Here is a 17,329-nt window from a genome sequence, read left to right on the forward strand (position 1 = left end):
TGCTTGTACCTCTGCCTCTCTCTCTCTCTCTCTGTCTATCATTAAAAAAAAAAAAAAATCTTAAAAAAATAAAATGAGGATGGGATAGATAAAACTGTCAGAATTTCAGTAATCGTCAAAGCTGAATGATAACACAGGGTGTCCAGCTCACAACTCTCTCCAATGTATATTTGAAAATTTTCCATAATAAAAGGTGTTTTTAATATATCACTTGAACCAGTCATCCTGCTTTGAGGTTCTAGTCTAAGGAAATTTTCAAAGATATGCACAAAGATTTATGTAAAAAAGATATCAACAAGAAAACTAGTCATGAAAGAAAAAAAAATCCATTAAAGCAAAATATCACATAACAGGTTGCGACATAGCCAAAGAATTCTATACTGGGCCACTGTTGGAAAAAGATATTTTTAAAAACACATATTGGGGATCCCTGGGTGGCGCAGCGGTTTGGCGCCTGCCTTTGGCCCAGGGCACGATCCTGGAGACCCGGGATCGAATCCCACATCGGGCTCTCGGTACATGGAGCCTGCTTCTCCCTCTGCCTGTGTCTCTGCCTCTCTCTCTCTCTCTGTGACTATCATAAAAAAAAAAAAAAACACACATATTGGCCTTTGGAAAATGTTCGTGTATTAAGCGATGGGGGAAGGGGAAGCAAGATACAAAATTATAATATTCACTATGATCCAAATTATCTTAAAAATGAATACATTTGCAGAGGGAAAAAAGGCCAAAAGGTTAAGAGTGGTCATCTTTGGAAGGTATAATTACAAATGATTTCTATTTGCTTCTTTAAACTTTTCTATATGCAACAAGGTGGAAAAAATGTAATTATCTTAAGAACTGGTGCCAAAACTCCTCTCGGAAAGAATCTGGCTTTGGGCAAACAGCTTGATTTGTACATGGGCTAGAAGCTGAATCCTTGAGGGCCTGGCCCAAGGGGAAGCCAATATCAGGCCCAGCTCCATCTCAGAGCAATATAGTGGGGGTCAAAGAGCAGGGGAGGCTTGGAGAATGTAAACCAGAGGGGAATGCAAAGAACTCCTGGTGAGGAAAAAAAAAAAAAAAACTCCTGAAGAGGGCTTTGAGTGTCCTCTGCTTTGGGGATAGAAGGGCCAGATCATGTCACCTGGAACTCTGAGAAATCATGTCTCCCCTGCACCCCAGCTGACATCTCAGCAACTTGTATGTTCCAAGGATTCTACAAAAACAGATATTGCTTCTAAAATCAGAAAGAAAATTAAGGAAAATAAAGTCTCCTTTATTTTTTTTTTTTTCTGACACACACAGAGAGAGAGAAAGTACACAAACAGGGGGAGCAGCAGAGGGAGAAGCAAGCTCTCTGGGGAGCAGGAAGTCCGATGTAGGGCTCCATCCCAGCACTCTGGGATCATGATGTGAGCTGAAGGCAGCTGCTTGACTGATTGGGCCACCCAGATGCCCCTAAGTCTTCTTTATCTCAACCTGGAAACCGCCTTTCTGGAGCCATCCCCGATCACTCCCCATCTGAATCCATCCAGAACGAGTTGGCTCTGTTCTTCCCCTGCAGCCTGAAGGGAGTAAAGATGGTGCTCACTTCCCTGGTCGACCTTAATTCCTATCTGGTAGCATCTGGGTTTTCAGCTAATTTCAGCCCACTTAGAAAAACCCTATCCAGTTTGTGGGGTTTTCCCACACTTACAGAACCAGTCTCCTCATGTCACCCTCACAGCCCTCACCAGCTGGCGTTTTCTCCTGGAAGATCTGAGCCCCAGCTCCTTGGGGCTCCTCCTCCCAGCTTCTAACTTCTGGAGCACACCCCCCCCCCATGATGCCTCGGTGTTCAGTTTTGATCTTTCCAGTTTTCTGATGACCACCTGTCCCTTATATGAAACACTTGCTATTAAAGTAGCTGCTGTGGTTTCTGCCTCCCGATTGGCCCTGACAGAGAGACTGCTGCAGAGTATCATCTTCCCCCACTGAGTTCCTAATGGATGATTTTACGGATGCACCTGTTAGATTTCCTCCTGTGATGGTGGAACATAGCTCCCACCTGTCTAGAGGTTGTTGGGTCCTGTCTTCCACCCCATTGACTATCCCCCCCAATCTCACTCCATCTACCTGTGTGCTTAACTAACCTAGGGTCCTCATCCAAGTCCCTAATTAAAACACAACCCAGGATAGAGACCTCGGTACGCCACTGAGGACCTCCCTCCCTTTCCCCCAAAGCACCTGCCAAGAGGCTTTGCTCTCACCTGGGTACTCGAGAATCACACCGGAGCTGAGACATGTGGAAAGCCATCTATGAGTCATCCCGAAACTGCAATCCAGCACAAGTGGGGCATGGTGGCGTCAGCTGGCACCGCCAGGGCTGCCTGCGGGGGGAATGGGCCTCCACAGTGAGAACCTGGCATCTCCATGACCCCAGAGAGCCATGCCTCACATCAGGAGCCCCTGGGCCTCTTTCCCTGGAGCACATTCACCCAGGTCCAGTGTTTACGCTGTTTACTAACTTCACAGCAAAGTAGCAGCACAAATAATATCAAAGGCCTATTTTGTAAATTGCATGTAAATTATATAATTTTCCCAGGAATGATTTTTACATCTAATTAGCACAAATTGTCCTACCCCCCCCCAAAAAAAAAGTTGCATGCAAAAATAGTTTTGGTACCTTTATTAGAAATGCTTCCTTAAAAATGGAAATAAGCAATCTTGCAAATCAAAGGGATTCCAAGGTCAGGCTTAGGAACCCCAGCTTCTCTTGGGGAATCCAGGAGGTGCTTGGAGGAGAGATTTCATTGAGTCGAGAAAGAGAGGCCCACCAAAGGTGGTCTCATCTCTGGGGTTAGGGAGTTGAACCCCAGAAGAGAAAGAGACATAAATACTAATCAGATATATCCTTTATGTCAGGAACCAGGCCCTGGGCTAAACACCCCCCATAGGTAACGTCCTCTTCGAGGCTTCATCCAGGGCAGTTGTCCCCACGCAAGGACTTCTGGGCCCAGACTCCTTTTTTTTTTTTTTTTAGATTTATTTTATTTATTTTATTTTATTTTATTTTATGAGAGACACAGAGCGAGAGAGAGAGATGGGCAGAGACACGGGCAGAGGGAGAAGCAGGCTCCATGCAGGGAGCCCGATGTGGGACTCGATCCCGGGCCTCCAGGACCACAACCTGGGCCGACGGTAGCGCTAAACCCCTGAGCCACCCGGGCTGCCCCCTAGATTCCTTTCTATGTCAAGGCTCCCTCCTGAGTCCCCTCATGCCAGCAGCAGACAGGAAAGGGAAGGAGAAGATGTGTGCAGAATGCCCACTCTCTCTTAACCACCTCAACTCAGAGGTGTTCTCATCACTTCTATATTCCACTGGTAACAACTAGTCAGAACCAAAGGGCAGAGGGAACAGAGCTAGAACAGTGAGCCTTGGAAATTCCTGATAAGCACAAGACATGGGCACTGCTGACTCTGCCCCAACACTCAGCACAGGACCAGGTCCTATAGCCTTCTCCCCATAGACAGGGGTTGGCTCCATCTGTTGGTTGGATTCCTGGTCCAGACTCTGCTGAGAACTCCTCAGCTGACCATCCGCCTAGAAAGGCATGTCATTTCTGTTTAGGGACTCTGGCTGCCACAAGATCACATTCACCCATCTACAAAGCTGGCTGTCAGGTGGGCTCAGGCCAGGCCTGCCTAATCCCTGGGACACCTGTCAGGGTGAGGCTCCTGGTTGCCACCCACGGCTCTCCATTCCTCCGCCCTGCTTGTACCCCACCACTGAGTCCTGTATCCATTACTTAGGACTGTTACAAATGGAGGGGCTTAAAGAAACTTATTGTTTCACTGTTCTAGAGTCCATGATCAAGACACAGGCAAAGCTGGTGCCTCTTGAGGGCTGTGAGGGGGAATGCAGCCCGGGCACCTCTCTCCCTCAGCTTCTGGCCCTCTACTAGCAATCTTTGGTGTTCCTTGGCTTGATGCCAAGCCTTCAGCTTCCCTTGGCATCCTTCCTCATACCATCCTCCCTCTGTGCCTGTCTCCATGCCCAAATTCCCTTTTTATAGGTACAGTCATACTGGATTGACCTTGTTTTAACTTGATTATCTGCAAAGACCCTATGTCGGTACTAGAGAGGGACTTCAACACTGGCAGGGAGGATAGTGGGGATAGGGCACAATTCAACCCACAACAAGGTCCCAGCATGCTTTGAAGTCTTAGCTGAAAATACCTTGACACCCCTGGGCAACCCCACCTGCCCAATAGTTAGAGAGAAGGGAGAGGGCTCTTCTGATGAGAACACCCCCACCTCCCATCCTCAGGCCCAGAATGAGTGGCTACAGGAGGCAGGTGTGAGAGAGGAGGAATTCAAGCAGCCAGACTCAGAGTCCTGCAACATCAGTAGCCTCATGAAGACTAATAATTATTAAGTTATTAATAAGGATTGATCCGGATCCCTCCAAAGATTACAGAGGAGGCTAGCTCCTAGCATGAAACAGATGGATAAAAACAACTCCGAAGAAAGCTGCTCACTAGCCTGGGGACCAAGTGGCCCAGTGTCACCTTCTGGGGCATATGGCCTCAGAAACAGACCTGGGTGTGAATCCCAACCTGCCACTTTTGGGCTAAGACACCTCAAGCAAGCCCATCCCTTCCTACCAGGATTGAGCGAGTGTTGCATAAGAAGGCATTTGCCAAGTGCCCACGCAGAGGGTTGCTCTCTAAGTGTTTGCTGAGGCTCACAGGGAAAGTTGGAGGCTGGAACCTTGCTGAAGCCTGAGCACAGAGTCAGGGCCACACGAGCTACAGAATGGTAGAGTCATTGTACATAATTTGACAGAAGTCTGCATAGGACTTCTTGCTGCTCATTGATGGCTGCCAACCCTGAGCCAGTAACACCTAAAATAGACACGGCGTGGTGGTAGAGTTGACAACACAGATACACACACAGACACACAGACACAGACAGACAGAGAGACCAACACACACACACACACACACACACACACACACACACATTGCTGCCTGGGTTTCAGAGCCCCGAGCCCATTCCAGGCCTAGGGCCATCGTTTCCCTTCTACCCTATTTCACTTTTCTTCTGAGGCTCTCAGAACCTCCCCTTTGGAGGTCCTCAGCAAGTTTATATTTGGGAATAATTGTAACGTAATTTGATACATAATTAGGGCAGGATAGAAGACTGCGCTTTTAACTACCCATACATCCCCATCTCATTTAAATAATTCCTAATATATCCAAGCAGGCTGCCTTGCACGGCACTGATGTGTATTGAGCTGAGGATAATGAAATAAGGGATGGGCGAGGGGAAATGCTATTTCAGAGTCTGAAGATCACCAATTAATGACATGAAAAACCGAGAGGGACTCTGTTCGCTTAATGTCCCCCCGGGCAAGGCACAAATGCAGACCCCTCCCGGCCTCCCCATTCAGCATCCCCAAGGCAATTAAGAGAAGCCAGAGGGACGATGTAGGCGGGGAGAACAGGGGACAGAGGGGACAGGGCTGGTGCAAGGATGGCCCCTGCCACCACCACCAAAATAACCATTTCCACATCCCAAAGCGCCTCCACCCTGACCCAGCTCCCCCTGCTGCCTCCCCTCATTCTCCACCACACATTGATCGGGCACCTACTGTTTTATGCCAGCACTGAGGTCTAGCCATAGATTCGCGGGCCCTGTTCTAACGGAACAATCCACCCACTCAGCCACCGGCTCATCACAGCCCTTGATCCTGAAGGACCCTCGGTCCCTCTGCACTTTCATCCCAGGCCACCAGCCACTCACTGAGCTCTAACCTCACAAGCTCAGGGGCTTTGCACATGCTGCCCCTCTGCCTGCACACCGCCCTCACTCCTCCCTGGCTGGTTTCTGTCCATCCTCAGGCTTCACTTACATGCTCCTTCTTGGAGAGGCCTTCCCAGACCCCCTGTCATTCACCCCAGCATCCCATGTATCTACCTCATGGCACAAACCACAAGATATAACTTACATATTATATTCCCAAGCTCCAAGCAGCAGGGACCATGTCATATTTTCTCCTATGTAGCCTAAGCCTAACACAGAACAAGCACAGAGAAGGTATCAGTGCAAACGGTTCATGGGTGTTGAATGGATGATTCTATGAAAGAGAGAGAGGTGGTAAGCAGCACTGGCCTTGTGCTCCTGCTTAGTGCACCCCCTCCAACCTCCTCCATCACATGTTTCTCTGAATACCCCACCACCTGGCTCCTCGGGGAGGCTCATACCTCCTACTGGTGGCTTTTCTCTCAGTTACCCAAGACCTCTGCATTCCCGCCACCTGTACCCCATTCAGCCAGCTCTGGGACATTACAGTGTGGCTTCTCCAAGTGTGATTACTAAACAGCAAGGCGCCACCATCGTGTGGAGAGACAAGGGGTCTGAGTTGGGGCTGGAATGGGTCAATGAGCATAGCTTCTGGCAGGAGCTGAGATGTGGTCGCACAAGACAGAAGTCACATCTTGGAGTGGAAGCCCAGGCCAGCTAGGCCTCAGCAGCTGGGCTTTGGGGATGGGCCAGGAGAGAGCAGCTAATGGTCCTACACTCTGAGCTGTGCTAGTCTCTTAACAGAAACAAGAGATCCTCCAGCATCTTTATGCCTCTCCACCCCTACCACACACACACACACACACACACACACACACACACGTTTTCCCAGAACTAAGGCCTCTGCCCACAGCGCTAGGTGTGAACTTGGCATCCAGAAAATACTTACTCCATCAACACAGCCCACAGGACTCCCAAAGGGGAGAATTGGGGGATTTCATTTTTCTTCCAAAAGGCCTCTTAGCAGATTTGTTTGACTCACGTGATCTGGATTCACATCCTCTCTCTGCAAGGAGCCTGGCACGGGGGTGACTGAGCTATCCCACAACCCAAGATGGAATATAGGCCAAAGTGGTTCCTGCCTGGGAACACAGCTTTATCCCCCTGTCCTCACTCATCTGCCATCACCCTGGTGCCTGCTCATGGCCAGGGGCATGGGACCACTTGGCAAAGCATCCTGGGATGCAAGATCCAACATGTCTATCCTCCCTGACCTCTTGCTCTGTCCTCACTAGCCTGGGAATCTTGGCAAGCACCTCCAAGGTCATTAGCTACATTCCTAGATAAACACCAGGGCCCCACACGCTGGAAGCACTGCGTACCTTTAGGACAGACTTGTTCCCCATTGCCAGCCTCTCTGTGGACCAGACAGACCACAAAGTCCAGGACAGACCCCATCTTAAACACAGGACCCTAAAGACCACCACAATGAACAGTCAACACATCAGACCTCCTCCTCCTAGCTTTTCAGTTCAGAAAATGTGCTCAGCACACAAGGGTTCCCTCCAGGCCTGGGCAGCACGGTGGAGGGCTGGGAGCTCCAACTTGGAAACCAGACTGCTTCACTCCAGACCCAAGCTCTCTTGCTCCCTGGCTTTGTGGCCTTGGCTCATCACTTCCCTCTCACCGCCTGGCTCTTCACTTGTAAGTGGAGGTAAATGCGATGCCTCTTTCCAAGAGCTGCTGTGAGATCAAATGAACGCAAGTTTGAATTAGTCCTCAGGTTAATACCTCAAGTTAATGTCCTGTTTTGCCTAAAACCATCCCAGATTTAGCTCTGAAAGTCCTGCACCCCAAGAACACCTCACTCTGCCAACAACAAATAGGGGTTATCCCCCTAACAAAATATATGTGTATATTTATATATGAGATGCCTGATGTGTAGCAAGTACTAAATAATATTTTTTTAAAAAGGAGGGAGGACATCTGGGTGGCTCACGTTGAGCGTCTCTGCCTTTGGCTCAGGTGGTGATCCCGGGATCCTGGGATGAGTTCCACATCGGGCTCCCCGCAGGGAGCCTGCTTCTCCCTCTGCCTATGTCTCTGCCTCCTTCTGTGTGTCTCTCATGAATAAATAAATAAAATCTTTTTTAAAAAATTAAATAAATAAAACCCCCTGAGCTGGGCATCGGTGACATCACCTGCCAAAATGTGCTCCTGCTCCCACTTGCCCAGCCCACCCCCCGCTTCCATGGCAGTCTCACAGATTGATGTGGGGCCAGGCTCCCCATTCAATGCCTGGAGCAGGACTTCCCAGACCCCCGTGTGAGGCAGACCCCTTCCCCTGCTGGCCTGGGACGCCTGGAGGGGTCCCCGCACCCGGAAACATCCTGTCCAGTGGCCCCTCCTCTGGCGTCAGAGTCTTTCTGCTCCAAACAGATGGGCCCCCGGGGGCCACCCCCGCAGCCTAGGGAAGCCCCAGCCCCTTTCACACTCAGGTAAAACTTTAACCAGAGGCCTTTGGCGGCGCACTGGGCCCTGCACTCCCATTCAGGGTATGATAAATGGCTGCTGTCACAGCGACATGAATGCCAATATTGAAGAGCCCCGCTCTCTGTCTCCCTCCCTTTCAGGCTGCCAACTTCTTCTCTCTTAAGCCACCGGGCGTCATTCACGTGTCACCTTCTACTGAATGCCCCCCAGTCAGAGACCCTTGCTCCCGCTGCCCCCGCCTCCCACCTGCCCACCCCACCCCCTTCTCCTGCTCCCCAAATCCTCTCCTTTCCCATCCCTCCTCCAGCCCCAACTGGCCCCCATCCCAGGCCAGGAAGCTCACACTCGTGCTCCTATCATCCAGGCTGTCGCCACCAGGACAACTGAGCCCAGGCACAGGAACTCACAGCTCTGGCACCATGTCAGCATTCCTAAAGGGAAGGAAGGCAAAAATCAAACAGGAGCCCCAAAAAGTAAATGAGAAGAGAACAGAGTCATAGTGCCCTAATACAATGGTTTTTACCCCAAATGCCAGACTATTATAATGGGCTGAGTCCAGGTTGTGTTTCTCTGGGGAGAGGAACCAAAGATTCCATCAGATTCTCCAAAATGGATCAAGGATTGCTGCTCAGAGGCTCTGCTCATCCCAAGAGGGGGCCTGGCAGCACTGGAAATCGCATAGCTGCTCCACGCTACGGTATCAAAGCCACACTGTTGAAGTAGACAACCCCACTCCTGAGGCCTCCTCCATCCAAGTGGCTCTTGACCCTCCCCGATGGCATAAGAGGGAGCCACACACTGGACAGCCAAGGACAAAGGGGCCCAGAATCCACCACGGAAAGGAACACGGTGGTGGGTTCTGGGCATTTCTGTAGCGGGGAGAAATGCTATTTTTTTGGAGGGACAGGAAATAGCTGCGTGCTGGCCTATCTTTGTCAGAGCCCTTGTCAGCCCTGAGACTCGTCGGTCCAGTAGCCGAGGAAGCCAAAGATATGTTCCATACATCAGGGGCTGCTAAGTAAGCTACCTCGTCGGCATGTTAAACCGAAAGGTGTCTTTCATTCAGAAAAGTGCTGCTCATTTCATCACTGAGATGACTTTCAAGAGGCTTCCATTTTGGTGACAAATGGAGCTGTATGGCAAGGGATGTGGAAAGAGTATGGTGACCTCACAAGAGCCAGGGCCCATCAAGACTACCTTCCAGTGTGTCTGCACCTGCCCTGGGGACCAGAATGCCAGGGGCTGTCTTGAGACTATTTTTGCATGTTATAAACCTCTGTACATTGTGAGAAATACCTGAGGGCACACGTGAGACTTTGCTAAGTCGACTGCTCCCCAGAATTCACACAATGCAGAAGGAAAGGAGGGCCTTCCCTCACTTTCCACTGGGTCTTCCCTCCACCTCAAACGGGGGAGCCATCCCTGAGGTAAAAGAAGTACCACATAAAGGGATTCCTGGGTGGCCTCGTTAACCTTCCAACCCTTGATTCCAGCTCAAGTCATGATCTCAGGGTCATGAGATTGAGCTCTGTGTCTGGCTTCACGGTCAGCACGAAGTCTGCTTGAAATTCTCTCCCTCCCTCTGTCCCTTCCGTGGCTCACACTGTAAATTAATTAATTAATTAAATCTTTATTTAAAGAAGTGCCATACATGGGCCTACCATAGGATATGGCTGGCCCCTGGTGGTTTCCCAAATACAGGGCTGAGGCAATGGACATAGCCCATGTAATGCCCTCCAAAATAGAATTCTATGGTTAAATACATTAAGAAAACACAGCTTGTTAAAACGCCTTTCTTAGAGAGCCATGATAAAGACTAGCTGATTCAGGGCTCTACAGAATCCTACAGTAAATAGACTTGATTAACCCAGGGCTTCCCAAACTCACTTGACAAATGCTGAGCCCTTTCTTATGCAGAATGACCATCAACATTCCAACAAATACACAAGGCACATCACCTACAGGAGCTCACCCTGTATCAATAATAACTCCAGCTAAGTGTAATTATTATACCATTAGACAGATCAAGGTCGTGAGGCTCTAGAAAGTTGAGTGGGTCCTCTTAAGTCTCCACAGATAGCACCCAGCAGAGCTGGGATTTGTCTGACTGCTAAACCAGTTACATGACCCTCTGACTTCTGAGCCATTGTGAGAATGAATTTATGAAACAGAGACACCATCCCCATCCCCAGAAGCAAGGAAAGACAGTAGCATTTTAGACAGACATAGAGCCTGCTCTGCGTCAGGAAAGGAAAAAGGATAGAAGAAGGTAAGATGCAAGAGTGGATTCTGAATGCTACCATAATCTTCCCCAAGGAGTCTTGCTTGTGAACAGTCTCATCAACAGTAGCTTCTTCCAAGCATCTTTCCAGTTGCCGCAATCTGGAGGTTTGCCCGAATTGTGATATATTTCCTGCAATGGTTTATTTCACCTCCTAATCAGGCCTGAGGGCTGCCAAACATAGACCAGCCTCTCTAACCCACTTCAAAAGAAGCAGACAGGTTGTGAGGAGGTCACACTCAGAAATCAGAAAGAGGGGACAAAGAGAAACGAGGCCGGAGCTGCGGGCGCTTTTTCTGCCCGCGGTGTCTCAGATTCATTCTTAAGGAACTGGGAACTTAATCTTCCAAAATGTCAAAAAGACCATCTTATGCCCCACCTCCCACCCCAGCTCCTGCAACACAAATGCCCAGCACACCAGGGTTTGTGGGATACAATCCATACAGTCATCTCACCTACAACAACTACAGGCTGAGAGGGAACCCGGGCACCAACAGCCGGGTCACGGCATCCTCTGGTATTACGATTCCAAAACCCCCAAAGCCACCAGATAAGCCGCTGATGCCCTACATGAGGTACAGCAGAAAGGTCTGGGACCAAGTAAAAGCTTCCAACCCTGACCTAAAGTTGTGGGAGATTGGCAAGATTATTGGTGGCATGTGGCGAGATCTCACTGATGAAGAAAAACAAGAATATTTAAATGAATACGAAGCAGAAAAGATAGAGTACAATGAATCTATGAAGGCCTATCATAATTCCCCTGCATACCTTGCTTGCATAAATGCGAAAAGTCGTGCAGAAGCTGCTTTAGAGGAAGAAAGTCAACAGAGACAGTCTCGCATGGAGAAAGGAGAACCTTACATGAGCATTCAGCCTGCTGAAGATCCAGATGATTATGATGATGGCTTTTCAATGAAGCATACAGCCACTGCCCATTTCCAGAGAAACCACCGCCTCATCAGCGAAATCCTTAGTGAGAGTGTGGTGCCAGACGTTCGGTCAGTTGTCACAACAGCTAGAATGCAGGTCCTCAAACGACAGGTCCAGTCCTTAATGGTTCATCAGTGAAAACTAGAAGCTGAACTTCTTCAGATAGAGGAACAACACCAGGAAAAGAAGAGGAAGTTCCTAGAAAGCACAGATTCATTTAAGAATGAACTTAAAATGTTGTGCGGTTTGAAAGTAGAAGTGGATATGGAAAAGGTTGCCGCTGAAATTGCACAGGCAGAAGAGCAGGCTCGCAAAAGGCAAGAGGAGAGGGAGAAAGAAGCAGCAGAGCAAGCTGAACGTAGTCAGAGCAGCATGGTTCCCGAGGAAGAGCCAGCTGCTAGTAAGACCCAGGAGAAGGATGACGAAAGCATCCCTATGGAGACAGAGGAGACACACCTTGAAGAAGCAACAGAAAGCTAACAGAACGGTGAAGAAGGCTCGTCTACTCCTGAGGACAAGGAGAGCGGGCAGGAGGGGGTGGACAGTATGGCCGAGGAAGGGACCAGTGATAGTAAAACTGTCTCAGAGAGCAACGGTGCTACAGTGGAGGAGCCACCGACAGACCCCACACCAGAAGATGAGAAGAAAGAATAAATGTTGCCTTGTTTTATGTGTTCTAAATACTTTTTTAAATGAAAAAAAAATGTATTTTGAGTGAAAGAAAGAAGAAAGAAAGAAAGAGAAAGAAAGAAAGAAAGAAAGAAAGAAAGAAAGAAAGAAAGAAAGAAAGAAAGAGAAAGAAAGAAAGAAAGAAAGAAAGAAAGAAAGAAAGAAAGAAAAGAAGAAAGAAAGAAAGAAAGAAAGAAAGAAAGAAAGAAAGAAAGAAAGAAAGAAAGAAAGAAAGAAAGAAAGAAAGAAAGAAATCAGAAAGAGCTAGAGGCTGGGATCCCTGAGTGGCGCAGCGGTTTGGCGCCTGCCTTTGGCCCAGGGCGTGATCCTGGAGACCCAGGATCGAGTCCCACATCAGGCTCCCAGTGCATGGAGCCTGCTTCTCCCTCTGCCTGTGTCTCTGCCCCCCCCTCTCTGTGACTATCATAAATAAATAAAAAATAAAAAAAAAAAAAAAGAAAGAGCTAGAGGTGAAATATCAAGGGGCAGGAGGCCTGGCCTGAGCCTAGTCTCTGAGGTCCTGCAGCAAACAGCTTTCAAGGTTTCCACCCATTGTAGGCTCCAGAAAGAGCTGCTGAGTAGCCTAACCCAGTCAACATGTGGCGTTCTCTTGCCAATGATTATGGGTCCAGTGATGATGGGCACATGACCAAGGTTGGACCAATCCCTTTTTCCCTCTGTATTAGCTATCTAATGCTGTATAACAAATTATCCCAAAACTTAGTGGTTTAAAGGAGCAATAACCATATATCATATCTCAAGATTTCTCCAGGTCAGGAATTCACAAGTGGCCTGATTAGAACATTCCAGCTCAGGGTGTCTCTTGAGGTTGAAGCCTAATTTCAGCTGAGGCTGTCATCTGAAGGCTTGACTGAATCTGGAGGATCTGCTTCCAAGGAGGCTCACTCACGTGACAGGGCAGTACAGGCTGTTGGTGGGAGGCTTCAGTTCCTTTCCTTGTGGGCCCTTCCACAGAGCTGAGAGTCCTCACAACATGCCTGCTGGCTTCCCAATTAAGCAATCCAAGAAACTGTGGACAGTTGTAATGACCTTTACGACCCAGCTGCAGAAGTCCCACTACCACTTCCACTGTGTTCCAGTTGTTACGAACAAGTGACTAAACCCAACATTCATTCAAGGATAGAAGATTAGACCCCACTGGTTTTTTGTTGTTGTTATTATTATTATTATTCAAGAGAGAGACATGAGCAGGGGCAGAGGGGTAAGTGGACTCCCCTGCTGAGTAGGGAGCCAGATGCAGGGCTCTATCCCAGGACCCTGGGATCATGACCCAAGCTGAAGGCACACGCTGCACTGACTGAGCCACCCAGGTGCTCCAAGATCTCACCTTTTAAAGAGAGGAAAGCTAATATCTTTCCACTCACAGTTCTTCTCTTTCCCTTGATGCATCACTCATCCTCAGCGGGAGTCCAGCACCTGTAGTCTTTTTGACATAATTAATTCCTCCATTGACTAAGCCAGTTTGAATTTGATAATGTGTTACTTGCAGCCAAAGGCACTCTGACAGACACAGGTTTTGAAGCAATTATGATGCAATGTGGTGAGCCCATAATCAAAGTATTCACAGTTTTTCACTGAGACAGCAAAAACAAAAAAAGAAAACAAAAAAAAATCTACTAACTCAGCTTGGTGAGGACCAGGAGAGGTGATCCCTGAACTACAATCACGATTGGAGTGCCAGTATTGCTGATTTGGGGTTTTTGGTATTTTGTGTGTGTGTGTTTTTTTTTAATTTTGGTTTTATTTTACAACAAGAATTGACTTCTATTTCTAGGCTACAGCCTTAAGATGAAGCATTCAGGTGTCTCTCTTGATGAGTAATTCTAGATTTCTGTTACAAAAAGAAATCTCCCATTATTTAAAAAAAATGTCTTGACAATTCTGTGATGTCAATATGTGATTTCAATATCACATTTATATACATTAGAGACCTCAACCCTTATGAAAATCAAATGCAAAAAGAGGAAAATTTAGCAAATTGAACCTAAATCAAGACTTGCCTCATTATTATTAAAGAATAATCACCCTCACATTAGTGAGTTAACTTTAAAATATCAAGCTTAAGTACTAATTAACCTTCAGTTGACGCTTTACATAAATTTTATTGTGGTTACTTAACAAAGTAAAAATATCATTAATAATGTAACATGTTCAATGCTATAATCTTTCAGATACTGTGATTAATAGAAACCATTTCTTCAATTTTCCAAAATTGCCATTTTTAAATGATATTAAGCCTGGGGAGGGTGAGGGAGAGCAGAAGTCAGTTCATAGACATCCAACCAGGTCACACTGACACTGGGCAAATATCCTGAGGGCTGGGCCTGGTGACCACACAGTAGCTACATTGTCCATCAGAAAAGCATTTGGTTAGGGCATGTTAGGTTTAGGGCTCAAATAAGCATTCCTGAGTTTTTCTTGATACCTGCCCTAGCTGGTGACATGGAAAGAACCCCAAATCCAGATCAAATGGAACCAGGCACTCAGCACATGTCCTAGTTACCAAGAGACATGAGCAACCCAGTTCATTCTTCTCAAGAGAGGGGACAGGGGTCCTTCCCACAAAATACTGTATCCCAGCTACTTAGTATATTCCTGAGAACTGAGGAGCTATGGTTGTCATCATGGAAGAGTTCCCATGTGCCAGAATTTCTAAGAAATATTCCCTAGGCATTATTTTATTATATCTTCATAATGACCCTGAGAGGTAGATATGGTGGGGACTGTCACTGAGTGTCAATGCCCATGTGTTCCTCTAGACTTTTTCCACCCTGGCTGCTAGTTTGGGGTCATTAGGCAGAGCTGTAGCTAGTGGACCGTAGGTAAACATGATGGATAACACTCCCAGACCTAAGCCCCAAAACCAAGGTCTGCAAACACTTTCTGTGAAGGGCCAGGTAGTAAATAAGCGAGGCTTTGCAGGCCCTGTGGTCTGTCAAAAATACTCAGCTCTGCCACCGTAGAGCAAAAGCAGTCATTGACAACAAGTAACCTAATGAGTGTGCCTGTTCCAATAAAACTTTATTTACAAAACCAACCAGAGCCTACATTTGACTCATGGATGTAGTTTGCCAATCTCTGTCCTAAAACTAAATTCTCATTCTTGGATGGCTTAATACAAAGGATCCAACAGAGAGCCTTGAGGAGGCCTTAGGGGATGACAGAGCCACACAATGGAAGAGCCTAGGCCCCTGAGTCACTGCTGTAAGGGGGCCACCTAACCTTAATTGTACTATAACCAAAGCAAGAAATAACTTGCACTGTGTTTGAGCCACAGAGATTTGGGGATTGTTTGTCATGCCCTCTTGCATTAATTAACCTGATTAACAAAGTAGATTTAATTGTCTACCTTCTTCTAGCCCAGATAACTGTCTCTGTCGACTTTTGAAAGAAGCCGATTCAGTGACAGCCTACTAAGCATAGACCTAACTATGTATTATCCCTGAACTGGACAACAGCCTTGCATACACACAATACTGCAGCTTCTTTCATACCACTGGCCTTGGATAATAATTGTTCCTTTGTGGCAGCTAAGAAAGATGAGACTCCAAGAGGGAAGTGGTCCTCCCAAGTTTATAGAGCAAAGAAATACTAGAGTCGGGTCTAGGATGACCAACTCATCATGTTGGGACTTTCCTGTGTTTAGCACCCAAAGTCCCGCACCCATCCTGGGCAACAAGGCTGGTTGCTCACCACCCAGAACTCCAGCAGAGGTCTGACTCCAAAGCCCATACTCATGGCCTCTCAGAAAGGGGGATGAGGAAGGCCCAACTCGTCTTGGCCTGATCTTCACAGGAGGCCTCACATACCAGCACCCATTCCAGGTGTGCTAGAACTGGGAGGTCAGCAGGGAGCCATGTCATCTCCTCCTCCCTCCAGGCCTCAGGTCTCTTCCCTGAAGCAGTGAATCAGGCATGAATTTTAAATATACACTAGCTTGAGTGTGGAAGTCAGCCCTGACATCTATAAAATGGCACTAAATTCTGCTTTTATGAGCTCTTGCTACATTCTGTGGAGTGTTTTATCACACTCACTGGAAGTTTACTGAGGAGAGTTAATAACCCAAAAATACTGTGGCCTGCCCAGCTCTGGATTGAGGAGCAGTGGATCCCCCAGCCCATGATATCAGGGGAGCTATTCAAACTGATGCCATAGGCACCTCCGCATCCACCTGCGCTGTCTTACCCAGGCCCCGCCCACTGCTTCCTTCTTCCATCCATCCGTCCATCCATCCATCCATCCATCCATCCTGCCAGCTGCTCAGGGCCCAATCCCAGGATGGGTGCTCAGGTGGTCAGGAAAGGACTCTCTGCAAGGGTAGAATCTGAAGGTTGAGAAGAAGCTGCTCATGCCAGAAACGAAGGGAAGAGTATCCCAGGGAGAGGGAAGAGCATAGGCCAAGGCCCTGAATCCTGTGACACTTAACCCAGGCAGAGAAAGACTTTCCGGAGAGGAGAGGAGAGGAGAGGAGAGGAGAGGAGAGGAGAGGAGAGGAGAGGAGAGGAGAGGAGAGGGCCAGGACAAATCTGTGAACAGTCTGGAAGAGACAGGCAGAGGAGGGAACATCCAGAAAGGAAACAATAGAACAGAAAGCTGGGAGCGAGAACCAGGCTGGAGGGAACCAGGCCTGGGCAGGCAGGGGGCATCTCAAGAAGAGAGAGCCCAGTGGTGTTGCATAGTACAGAAAAGCTGAGTAAGAAAACAAAGGGGTCCCTTGGCTTTGACAATGTCAAAGTCACAGATATGTGCTGAGTGCCTACTGTGTGCAGGGTTCTGTGCCAAGTTCCAGAGAAGCAGATAAAATAAAACACAGTGGGGGTGCTTGGGTGGCTTCAGTTGGCTAAGCAGCTGCCTTCAGCTCATGATCTCAGGGTCCTAGGGTCGAGTACCACATCAGCAGGGGGTGGGGAAGGGTCCCTGCTCAGCGGGGAGTCTGCTTCTCCCTTTCCCTTCTGCCCCTCCCCACCCCTGCTAATGCACACACTCTCTCTCTCTCCCTCTTTCCCAATCTAATAAAGAAATAAAATCTTTTTTAAATAAAAAAAAAAAACACAGAGGTTTAAGGAAGGAGAGGGGGGAACAGAGAAATATTCAAATAATTAGTGACCTGTGTTTGATGCTGTGGGATCCCAGAAGAGGGGCAGAGTAACACTAGCTGGGGAGTT

General features: G+C 48.0%; 1 long non-coding RNA gene and 1 pseudogene across 2 annotated transcripts; one reads left to right on the forward strand and one right to left on the reverse strand.

The window, feature by feature from the left end:
- Positions 1 to 1,318: 1,318 nt before the first annotated feature.
- On the reverse strand, positions 1,319 to 13,672 carry LOC102152405. Of its 2 annotated transcripts, none has more exons than XR_005377856.1 (5): positions 13,492 to 13,672; positions 8,607 to 8,694; positions 2,648 to 2,815; positions 2,232 to 2,351; positions 1,319 to 1,547 (listed from the first exon to the last, which is right to left on the reverse strand). It is a non-coding gene; the product is annotated as an uncharacterized LOC102152405 (long non-coding RNA). The 2 variants fall into 2 exon arrangements; XR_005377857.1 differs by lacking the exon at positions 2,648 to 2,815 and adding an exon at positions 6,813 to 7,510.
- Positions 10,804 to 12,129, forward strand: LOC100686352 (annotated as a pseudogene).
- Positions 13,673 to 17,329: the final 3,657 nt, after the last annotated feature.

Source organism: Canis lupus, chromosome 24, assembly GCF_011100685.1.
Source record: "Canis lupus familiaris isolate Mischka breed German Shepherd chromosome 24, alternate assembly UU_Cfam_GSD_1.0, whole genome shotgun sequence".
Classification (NCBI taxonomy): Eukaryota; Metazoa; Chordata; class Mammalia; order Carnivora; family Canidae; genus Canis; species Canis lupus.